The following is a 12,803-nucleotide window of genomic DNA, read 5'->3' as shown; positions in this document are numbered from 1 at the left end:
TCAATAATTCAAGAAAATTCTCGAATACTAAAGCTATAGCCTAAGCTTAATAAGTGATGTCTAACTCCAATTTACAAAAACAAAACTTTTATACTGCAAAAATAATTATTTGAAATACACTTATTGACAAGAAAGTTATGTATCCAAATAGAATTACTGCAAAATTCGACATCTATATCTCAGACGGACATAGTTGCCGTTTTGGAGATTTTTACCCCCAGTTTTAAGTTTCTTTTGTCTACAGATGAATTTAAATGTGAATTGTATTTAGAGGTTTGTGTTTAAGAACAACTATTTCTTCACATTACAAAAATCTTCTGTTGTAAATTAATAGAAATTAAAACCGATAGTAAAACTTCCTCTTCTTGGCTTAATTTTATCTTATTGTCATAGTTTAAAAGGAAAATAGTGTGCAGATAATTGTAATCACGGTTGCCAGATTTAGAGATTTCTTCCACAACTTAGACAATTTTAATGAAGTTGGGGAAGAAAATGATCTATTCCGAAAATTAAGTATTGATTGGAATTAAGAAACAAAACCTGCCAAATTTTAGTTTCTTCAAAATGAACAGCATGCAGCATTAATAACAGAAGTAAGGATATGCGAATGCTAAAAACTAGCGACGCCTGATATATATATTAAAATATAATAATAGAAAATAGAAAATTTAATAGAAAATAACATTTTAATTATTTAAATGATATTATGTTAGATCAAATTGCAGTATATTTACAAGTTATTAATACAGGGTTTTTATAAATGAATGATGAGGTTTTAAAAATTAATAATATATCTATTTATACCTTATATGGGCAAACCTTACATCATAAGCAGCAGCAACTGTCCAAGCTTTTTATGCATTCGTCACAATCCTTCAATATGTGCACTCATGGTCACACGACACACATCTACATGGAAATCAAATTCTTCCCATACGCGGTGTAGCATGTTCTCCGTGATGGTCTGCAGTGCATGCTTTATCCGATCACACAGTTCCTCAAGGCACATGGGCATTAACAGAGCAAAAATTCAGTCAATGCCAGAGATTAAGGTAATAAATAGATTTATTGTTAATTTTTAAAACCGCACCATTCATTTATAAACACCCTGTATAAGCAAGAAAAACGATTTTTTTTAAAGTACATAATACAATCAGATGAAAAATATACGAAACAAAACTACTCATTCTCGCATATTAGCATTATTTTTTCATACTTCTATTATAAAAATAGAATTTTATACTAATTTTTAAAGTAATATTAATAGATTAACTTAGGATGACCTTCAACTTGCCCTGAAAATACTACAGACCAGTTTACAGATTACATGAAATTTAAAGGGTTAAATAAAATAATGCGTGATTTACGGGCTGACCGCATTGAGTGTACCAAGTTTTCACCAAATTAGGAGCCATTTTTCCATAGAAAAACATTTTCTTTGGTAGATCGGTGTATATTGAGTTTCTTTATCCCACCAATCCAATCCTATTTATATAAAATGTTTAATGTTTTGTATGGTGCAGTAATTTTAGATTACTGCTTTCTAGGTTGATAATAAATTTTAACATGTTTGAAGCTCACAGCTATATAGGCTACACATTTTTTAGAAGTATTTTGTATCACATGCAGACGTTTTCGTAGGCAAAATTTTATATAGGATGGCAACAGTGCAGTGTAACTTACTTGTTAGTACAGTTGTGATCCGATTGCATGTCAGGTAATGCCACCAGTTTTTTACAATTATTATTATTCCCGCATCATTTAAAAGAACTCGTAAAGGCTCACTATGTTTAGAATTTTAGTCTACGTGTCTGTTGTTTGGTGGCCTTCTAACTCCAGTCATGTCTGTAAGACACAGTCAAATACATTACTCACAGCTGAAAGAGTTTCAGAAAGACCGCATCATCGGGATGAGGAAAGCAGGATGGCATTTCACCGAATTGCTTGCCATCTGAGCCATTTTGATTTGACTGTGAGATGGTGTTGAGGACTGTCTAGGACAGGCATGGCCAACATACGGCCCGCGGGGCGGATGTGGCCCGTGTAATGGATTTATGTGGCGCGCGATTAATCTTTCAATATTAGCTACTCAAGTCAGAATAGATCGGTGAAAAATTCTAACGCCTAAAAAAAAAGTCAACAACTAACTGCGTTTAGAGTTAACGCTCCATTACAAATATCTTCAGCACAGCGTAGAATGTTGATTATACATGATAATGTGAAAAATGTATCTGTAATCTCTATGTAGAATTATTTTCTACAGGGTGACACCACAATGAGATCTCGCACCACCTCAAAATCTTCCTAGAGTAGCCTCTGGTTCGGCCCGTGAAAAAAGTTTTCTTTCCAATTCGTTGGCCACCCCTGGTCTAGGACATCGAAAGCTAGCTCTGGATGTCTTCGACAGACTACTAGAAGAGATGGTCTGATTATGAGACAAGCACGAACAGTTGTAACCCAGAAACAGTGTATTTGACCACCATGCAAAGACAGGTAGAGCATCTTTACAAAATTCCGTCTCTTTCTGTACCATTGTCAGGTGACTAATAGAGACAAATTTACATGCACGGCGACCACTGCGAGTCCTGTCTTTTATCATTCTAATATCGTCGGCTTTCGTTTGCAATGGCGCCGCATGCAACTGACAGCATAACGTGTTTTAGCGCCGAATTTCAGTTTTGTTTGGTAATGGCTACTACAGGCTACTACAGTGTTAGAAGAAATAGCAAGCGCATTAATTTAGCCTTTATTGTTGAGCGGCTCACTGCGCTTACTGTTGGCGTGTTATTTTGGGAAGCTATCAGCTTAGATATAGGATCATCAATAGTAGGATGCCAGGGACAGTGATACGGTCAGGTAAATTTGCGCTCTCGTGTATTGCTTCTTTGGCCAGGGCTGCAAGCGGACATTTTGCATCAAGATAATGCTCTGCGGCACGCAGCTAAAGTTTCTCGAGAATGTCTCCGTTACAGTGGCGTAGCTACTGGATTCAGCGCCTGGAGCAAGTCGAATCGGTGCGCCTCCTTCTTCCTAGGAAGAGGTCTCGCAAAATTTATTTTGAATATTTAATTTAAAAACATATAAGCGCAGAGCCCAAAAGGTTAGTAGTTGAAAGTTGAAATTTGGTACACAGTTACAGTACTGTGAAGGGATTTTTCGAAATCCCCCCGCGGGGGAGAGGGAGAGGAAGCTTATCCTGAAGAACTCTGCTTCTATTGTACTATTTTAGATGCAGTATTTTGCGTTTTTGCGAGAAATCGAGCATATTTTTAGACCCATCTAAAAATTCTGTAATTAGTCTCGGAAGAGTGGAACCTAATTCTTGTACCCAGTGAAAACGAGTAAGATCGCTTATAATCTAATAATTTTAATCTTTGCTATCGTTAATTTTTCCCCGAGCAACACCTATCTCATCACTTTCTTCAGATCAAGTAGACAAGCTATTGTTTTTTCAATTAATATCTAGGTTTTTCGGGGCCTATGGCTTATTGAAATCCAATGGGGACTCATTTTTTTGTTAATACAAAAAATACCATAAATTATCGTTATTATATTATTATTAATATTAACCATTTTTACTGTACAATAAATGCTCATTGTTAATGAAAAAGTATTAAAAATTGGTGATAATAATTCAATTTTTGCGGGCCCTTGACACTTGGAGGCCCTATTAGTTCCTACGTAGATCCACCCCCGGATATAATAGCCATAGTTAAGACGGTGATGTGACACGCTGCTTCTTAATTAAATAAATTTTGATTAATTTTAGTTTCGAAAAATTTGGTTCAGCTGTCGTTGTAGTCGCCCGTAAAGTTAAAAATATGAGCCATGCTGCAATAATGTCGGAGAACCTATTTGAGGGTGCGGTGTGAAATAAAACTAGTTCAGCAACTTGACTTACAGAAGTAATTACTTTTACCCGACTATAAAAACACGTTTTAAATCGAAGCAGTCGAGGTCCAAAACTAGACGAATGTGGAAGAGATATGCCGATTGTAGCAATTCTGATTGTTCCACAATATTTTTATCAGATGACGCGACAAGCGATAAGCACTTGAAAGGCAGGGCCGGATCATCGCATAGACAAATGAGACAAATGTCTAGGGCCCGGTTTTTAGAAGGGCCCGGTCAAACTGTCTATTTTGAAAAGATTTGTAAATAAGATAGTTTACTTTTCTGTTGGACAACTGTATAATACTGGTAAAACATTATATTATTTAAATATTAACCAAAAAGGTTAAATTAAACAAGTAAAATGGCAAAACCGTATTTGGGACACGACTATGTCTCGGAGACACTACTAAGCGGAATCACTTTGACGCTCAAAGCGGATCTCGTTCTCATTCTCCAATCTTCTTTGGTACTGTATTGCTGCTTTTGGGCGCGATCGTTCAAACTTCGCCGGCCACGACCACGAGGTCGTCCTCGATGCATTTTCGATGAAATTAACCTATTCAATTTCGAAATTTTTCTCCGTTGCGCGTCGGCCCGGGTTGAATTTTTGTCGATGCCTAACGAAAATTTCCCGTCTTTGAAAAAATAATCGTGGCTAAAAGTATCGTCCGAAATTATTTTTTTTTTATTTTGCACAAACAATATACAGTTTAACCCGATTATAACGTCAAATTTTTATCGGTCCCATGATTTTACTATACTAGATGATGTTAAAAAACCTACTTGTAACGACATAAAACCCATTAATGACGTTGAATCAAAAGAAGAAAAGCTAATTAATGTAAGAACTGAACATAAATTATAACTATTTTTAAGTTCGATGTGTTTCAAAAATATTTCAGAAAGAATTACAAGTGATATGAATCAAAATAAATAAAATTTCAATGAATATAATATGAATATTTTAAAATAAAGAAAGCATTTGTTAAGTAAAGTATGTTTAAAACAACAGTTTAAAATGAGTAGATCGTACTGGGCCTGCACCAGTAACGCGTTATAGTTTTATGGTAAACCCAAGCAAATTTGAATTAGTGCTATATTTATTGTCTATAAAATGTGTTTTGGTATATCTAGAATGAATTAATTGGATTTAGATTGATTCATATGAAAAAATTTGTCACGGTTTTTGTTGATTTCGACTAAAACCGAGTTATTACTTTATTGGCGTTTAAGTAGCTTACCGGTTTTTTAATAAAAAGAAATAATTTCAGTCGGAATTTTAGTCTTTTTAAGCTAACAAATAAGCACAATACGTCAATGTGATAAAACAATTCCGAAATTTTACATTGTTGTAGTGCATTCTTGCTTTTTCATCTTTTCAAAATTTATAAAGTGAATTTAAAATTTAAATTACTTTTTTAAATGCAATCACAAAAGGTAAGTAAAACGATCAATCTGTTTTGTTACGTGTTATTTTTAATAGGCGACACTTATCATTCAAAATTGTAAAGATAAAAATTTCGAAATTTTAATTATTATCGAAAAAATACATATATTTTACTATTGATATTATGTTTTGGATTAAAGAGAAAATATTTCTGAAAGTATTAACAGAGAACTTAATGATTTACAATAACTTCCATCACGAATATTTTTTAAAGGATGAGAAACAGAAACATGAATGCACGGAATGTAAACAAATATTTCCAAGGAAATCGCACTTAGATGTGCACCTGAGAAGCCATACCGGTGAGAAACCGTTTCCATGCGATATTTGCGGTAAAAAATTCTCCCAGTCTGGAAATTTAACAATTCACAAAAAAATACATTCGGAAGAACGACCTTTCAAATGCAACTGTGGATATGCTACAAAAAAGAAAATTTGATCTGTTATCACATGTCAAACGATTACATCGACATTCAATCGCTTCTGATATTATTACTGTAAGAATTATGTTTATGTTTATTTTTGCATTAAGTCCATATATATTTTATGAAATATAATATATTATAAGTTAATAAATTTGATAAAAAATATAACATTATGATGGACTATATAACTGGTTTAATTATTATAAATCAAATTGATAATTTACAGTGAAACATTAAAAAATATATTTGTTATATCTGTATCGTAAAAATCGTAAATATTAGTTACGAGATAACTTCTTCAACAATAAGAGTTTATAATGAATACAAAATAATACGAATTTACCAAATATATTAAAATTTAACTGCAATTCTAAAATATTAATATTTCAATTTTTTTAGTATGTAATAAATAGCAATTACTAATTAATAATTCATTTAATACTTAGATTCCCCGGAAAAACTCGAAAGATCATAAATGTAATAAATGTGGTAAAAGTTTTTGATGGTTATCCACTTTTAGAATGCATCAAACATCTCATGGAAAAACCGACCGTTTTCGTGTGATATTTGTAAGAAAACATTCAAATATAAATTTGAGTTAAATAGACACGTGAAAATAGTACATTCAAAGAAAAAAATCGTATCATCTTCCAAAGTACGTAAAAAATTTTTCTGAAATTCACTTTTTAAAAATTACTTGAATATTATAATGCAAAAAAAGTTATGCTACTTGTAAAAAACTTTTTAAATTGCTTGTCAGATTCTTTTAGGTAACATTATTACGTGATATTTGTAAATAATTTTATTTTGTAACTTTCATTCATAAAATAACACTGCATTGTTCATTTAAAGTAAAGTAGTAATAGAAAACAAAAAGTAATTATTGTAAATTAGTAGTCTAATTTCAGTCATTCGATAACCAGCAGCCATCGGCGTAAATTTAGTTATTATTTGTAATAAGTTTAATCGTAATAATTGTTTCGAAATATATTTTTTCTACATAAGTTTTTTTACAAAAACAATTTCTGTTTAATTTGTGAAATTTTTAAGCTTTAGCACTTAATTTCTTATTGTTCTTTTGTTTGTTACTTGTTCTTTGCAATTAAGAACAAAATTGCTACAGAGAACTTATCATACAGGAACAATTTTTACGATAAAAAACGTACGTTATTTATTTTTTAATTATATAATTTAATGCGTTACGGGTAATATTCCTGTCACCAGTCTTTATGTTATGGTGAAAACAAATAAGATATTACTGAAAATATTAATATTTATTTATATTATATATACATACGTTTAAAACTCACAAAAAACCTTTAAATTGTCTGTAATGTAACTAATAATAACTAAAAACGTAAAGTAAAACTACAAAATCAAAAACAAATAAATAAATATAATAACCTCACTAAAGACAAATAATAATAACAAGAAAAAATAAAATAAGGAAATGCCAGGAAATATTTTAAAAAATTATCATTAATATTCAAAGTAATTTTGTAACACTTCAAAAGACAAAACTTTTTAAATTTTTTTAATTAATTTGAAAAACTTCTTCTATATTTTATTTAGAAATATAGTATAAAATATCGAAATTTAATATTTTATAATTTTCAAGATATTTATCTTAAGATATTTTAAAAATATTTTCAGATATTTATTTTATATAAATTTTAAACCGCTAATAAGTTTAAACCATTTAGATATTTTAGTATTTATTGAAATCTTGATTTTTTTTAAACCAAAATTTCAATTAATGGTAAAATAGCTTGATTCGTGAAAAATAAGGAAAAACAATCGATACATAAATCATATATCACTATTTAATTTAATATTTTAGTAAAGTGTGAATAAAGTATATGTTGAAATTTTGTGCCCCTTTATGGCTGGAGTGTTGGGAGATTGCCTAATTTGCATAAACGATAGTGCTGGCTATATCTAAATATATATACATGTTAAGTAATATGTACAACTTCTTAAAATTTAGAAAAGTTTATTCCTAAAATCTATTTCATAACCAATGCTAAATTTCTAACAACAATAAATATCAGTAGTCAAATATTATCTGCGTGTTAAATACGGATAAGATTTGACTATGAATTAAGTTTTCATTGACATTGAAAGGATAAAATTTTATTCTCATCAAGTTAACTGTCTACATCATTATTCGTATTTGTATTCGAAAAAACTCTACTTTTAAACAACAATTTAAATAAATTTACTCGTAATAATTACTTCTAAATATATGCTCCTTCACGCTAGTTTATTTAATAATGATATTTCGTTCTGCATAATAATGTTTTTCTCACAAAAAAAAAAATGTTATAAAAATTATGAAAATTTTAAATAATAAAGAAGTTTAAATGTGATGTAAATTACATTTAAATTATTTCAATTTACATGATATTTTATATATTTGTATTTACTGAATTGAACTCCATCATTATATTTACGATATTTACTTTTAGAAAGGCCATGAAGTGCAATCAGACTTTTTTCACACACCATCAAAAAGGTCTGAAGCAACAGGATCAACTGAATCTGAGCAAGTGGCTTCAGAAAAGATTATTTTCACAGCAAGAGAAGCTGAAGAATTTCTTAAAGGTTTTAACATCGATTTAGAAATTATGAACTTAGAAACATCCTCACAACTGGAGTTATTCTCAGAGATTGAAAACGATGAAGATAAATTCGAATGTCAACTTTGTGGACAAGAATTTTCTGACGAAATTTCTTTAAAGGAACACGAGAAACAATTCCACCAATCTAATTGATTCTGCACATTTAACTTTGAAACAATATAAATTTAAAACGTCATCAAAAATTAGCATTTTTCTACATTCATGTAAGACTAATAAAAATGAAACATTAGTAAACAATATTAGTCACAGCACAGTTAAATGAAATAACATTGAAAAATTTTCGAATAAATGAATTTATTGTTGTAATTATTTCATAAAATTACTGTACATTTACAGAATGATAGTTTTGGTACGAAACAAAATTTAAAAATTATTATTTGAAATTAATTAATAGCTTTAATTGAATAAATTTACGTTTACAGAATTGAATGTGTCGCAGATTCCTAACTTATTTTAACAGTAGGTAAAAGTTTATTTCTGTGTAAAGTGAAGAATGTGGACTCACATTAGGTTATTAGATAACGCGAGAATGAAACGAGTCAAAATAAGAATAATTAAACTAAAGTAAGAATAACAACTAAAATAAGTGACGAATATTATACTTCTTGTTACACTATTGTTAATTAGTTATTGAGAACTATGTTAGTTTCTTATTGAGACTTGACATAGTATTAAGAACTTACTCAAAAGTGAAATTTTAGATGTCAAAAATTGAAATTCTTTACGCTTCGGGTGACCAGACGATTCAATGAATGGTTGTTAATACAAGATACTGTATATTTTACTATTATATTTACACGAAATAATACGTTCCAAAGAACAACTACTTAAATATAACTACAAAGACTAGTTTCATCTATAATAATTGAATTTGTAGTTGCATTTAAATGCAACTGTGGGGTCTGAGGGGGAGAAATAAAAAAAGTTCAATGAACGAAAATATATGATATTTATCGTCATCGTCTCCCTTGCCGTTTGGATTGCCGAGCGGTAACAATCAACAACATATGGAAGCAGTTGAGTCAGAGATAGATGCTTCGTTTACAAACAACACAACAGTTTATTAAACACGAAAGAAGCTTACAAGCTTTCCGCGATCTTGGAAGTTCTNCATATTAGCATTATTTTTTCATACTTCTATTATAAAAATAGAATTTTATACTAATTTTTAAAGTAATATTAATAGATTAACTTAGGATGACCTTCAACTTGCCCTGAAAATACTACAGACCAGTTTACAGATTACATGAAATTTAAAGGGTTAAATAAAATAATGCGTGATTTACGGGCTGACCGCATTGAGTGTACCAAGTTTTCACCAAATTAGGAGCCATTTTTCCATAGAAAAACATTTTCTTTGGTAGATCGGTGTATATTGAGTTTCTTTATCCCACCAATCCAATCCTATTTATATAAAATGTTTAATGTTTTGTATGGTGCAGTAATTTTAGATTACTGCTTTCTAGGTTGATAATAAATTTTAACATGTTTGAAGCTCACAGCTATATAGGCTACACATTTTTTAGAAGTATTTTGTATCACATGCAGACGTTTTCGTAGGCAAAATTTTATATAGGATGGCAACAGTGCAGTGTAACTTACTTGTTAGTACAGTTGTGATCCGATTGCATGTCAGGTAATGCCACCAGTTTTTTACAATTATTATTATTCCCGCATCATTTAAAAGAACTCGTAAAGGCTCACTATGTTTAGAATTTTAGTCTACGTGTCTGTTGTTTGGTGGCCTTCTAACTCCAGTCATGTCTGTAAGACACAGTCAAATACATTACTCACAGCTGAAAGAGTTTCAGAAAGACCGCATCATCGGGATGAGGAAAGCAGGATGGCATTTCACCGAATTGCTTGCCATCTGAGCCATTTTGATTTGACTGTGAGATGGTGTTGAGGACTGTCTAGGACAGGCATGGCCAACATACGGCCCGCGGGGCGGATGTGGCCCGTGTAATGGATTTATGTGGCGCGCGATTAATCTTTCAATATTAGCTACTCAAGTCAGAATAGATCGGTGAAAAATTCTAACGCCTAAAAAAAAAGTCAACAACTAACTGCGTTTAGAGTTAACGCTCCATTACAAATATCTTCAGCACAGCGTAGAATGTTGATTATACATGATAATGTGAAAAATGTATCTGTAATCTCTATGTAGAATTATTTTCTACAGGGTGACACCACAATGAGATCTCGCACCACCTCAAAATCTTCCTAGAGTAGCCTCTGGTTCGGCCCGTGAAAAAAGTTTTCTTTCCAATTCGTTGGCCACCCCTGGTCTAGGACATCGAAAGCTAGCTCTGGATGTCTTCGACAGACTACTAGAAGAGATGGTCTGATTATGAGACAAGCACGAACAGTTGTAACCCAGAAACAGTGTATTTGACCACCATGCAAAGACAGGTAGAGCATCTTTACAAAATTCCGTCTCTTTCTGTACCATTGTCAGGTGACTAATAGAGACAAATTTACATGCACGGCGACCACTGCGAGTCCTGTCTTTTATCATTCTAATATCGTCGGCTTTCGTTTGCAATGGCGCCGCATGCAACTGACAGCATAACGTGTTTTAGCGCCGAATTTCAGTTTTGTTTGGTAATGGCTACTACAGGCTACTACAGTGTTAGAAGAAATAGCAAGCGCATTAATTTAGCCTTTATTGTTGAGCGGCTCACTGCGCTTACTGTTGGCGTGTTATTTTGGGAAGCTATCAGCTTAGATATAGGATCATCAATAGTAGGATGCCAGGGACAGTGATACGGTCAGGTAAATTTGCGCTCTCGTGTATTGCTTCTTTGGCCAGGGCTGCAAGCGGACATTTTGCATCAAGATAATGCTCTGCGGCACGCAGCTAAAGTTTCTCGAGAATGTCTCCGTTACAGTGGCGTAGCTACTGGATTCAGCGCCTGGAGCAAGTCGAATCGGTGCGCCTCCTTCTTCCTAGGAAGAGGTCTCGCAAAATTTATTTTGAATATTTAATTTAAAAACATATAAGCGCAGAGCCCAAAAGGTTAGTAGTTGAAAGTTGAAATTTGGTACACAGTTACAGTACTGTGAAGGGATTTTTCGAAATCCCCCCGCGGGGGAGAGGGAGAGGAAGCTTATCCTGAAGAACTCTGCTTCTATTGTACTATTTTAGATGCAGTATTTTGCGTTTTTGCGAGAAATCGAGCATATTTTTAGACCCATCTAAAAATTCTGTAATTAGTCTCGGAAGAGTGGAACCTAATTCTTGTACCCAGTGAAAACGAGTAAGATCGCTTATAATCTAATAATTTTAATCTTTGCTATCGTTAATTTTTCCCCGAGCAACACCTATCTCATCACTTTCTTCAGATCAAGTAGACAAGCTATTGTTTTTTCAATTAATATCTAGGTTTTTCGGGGCCTATGGCTTATTGAAATCCAATGGGGACTCATTTTTTTGTTAATACAAAAAATACCATAAATTATCGTTATTATATTATTATTAATATTAACCATTTTTACTGTACAATAAATGCTCATTGTTAATGAAAAAGTATTAAAAATTGGTGATAATAATTCAATTTTTGCGGGCCCTTGACACTTGGAGGCCCTATTAGTTCCTACGTAGATCCACCCCCGGATATAATAGCCATAGTTAAGACGGTGATGTGACACGCTGCTTCTTAATTAAATAAATTTTGATTAATTTTAGTTTCGAAAAATTTGGTTCAGCTGTCGTTGTAGTCGCCCGTAAAGTTAAAAATATGAGCCATGCTGCAATAATGTCGGAGAACCTATTTGAGGGTGCGGTGTGAAATAAAACTAGTTCAGCAACTTGACTTACAGAAGTAATTACTTTTACCCGACTATAAAAACACGTTTTAAATCGAAGCAGTCGAGGTCCAAAACTAGACGAATGTGGAAGAGATATGCCGATTGTAGCAATTCTGATTGTTCCACAATATTTTTATCAGATGACGCGACAAGCGATAAGCACTTGAAAGGCAGGGCCGGATCATCGCATAGACAAATGAGACAAATGTCTAGGGCCCGGTTTTTAGAAGGGCCCGGTCAAACTGTCTATTTTGAAAAGATTTGTAAATAAGATAGTTTACTTTTCTGTTGGACAACTGTATAATACTGGTAAAACATTATATTATTTAAATATTAACCAAAAAGGTTAAATTAAACAAGTAAAATGGCAAAACCGTATTTGGGACACGACTATGTCTCGGAGACACTACTAAGCGGAATCACTTTGACGCTCAAAGCGGATCTCTTTCTCATTCTCCAATCTTCTTTGGTATCGCTGCTTTTGGGCGCGATCGTTCAAACTTCGCCAGCCACGACCACGAGGTCGTCCACCATGCATTTTCGATGAAATTAACCTATCCAATTTCGAAATTTCTCTCCGTTGCG

General features: G+C 32.4%; 1 long non-coding RNA gene across 1 annotated transcript; it reads left to right on the top strand.

Moving 5' to 3' along the window:
* The first annotated feature begins 5,273 nt into the window (after positions 1-5,273).
* LOC111636437 lies at positions 5,274-8,677 on the top strand. Its single transcript, XR_002758535.1, has 4 exons — positions 5,274-5,331; positions 5,556-5,838; positions 6,213-6,421; positions 8,235-8,677. It is a non-coding gene; the product is annotated as an uncharacterized LOC111636437 (long non-coding RNA).
* Positions 8,678-12,803: the final 4,126 nt, after the last annotated feature.

The sequence above is a fragment of the Centruroides sculpturatus genome, unplaced genomic scaffold (assembly GCF_000671375.1).
Source record: "Centruroides sculpturatus isolate CEXI.00-Female unplaced genomic scaffold, Cexi_2.0 scaffold963, whole genome shotgun sequence".
NCBI lineage: Eukaryota > Metazoa > Arthropoda > Arachnida > Scorpiones > Buthidae > Centruroides > Centruroides sculpturatus.
This window is presented reverse-complemented; position numbering and strand designations above follow the sequence as displayed.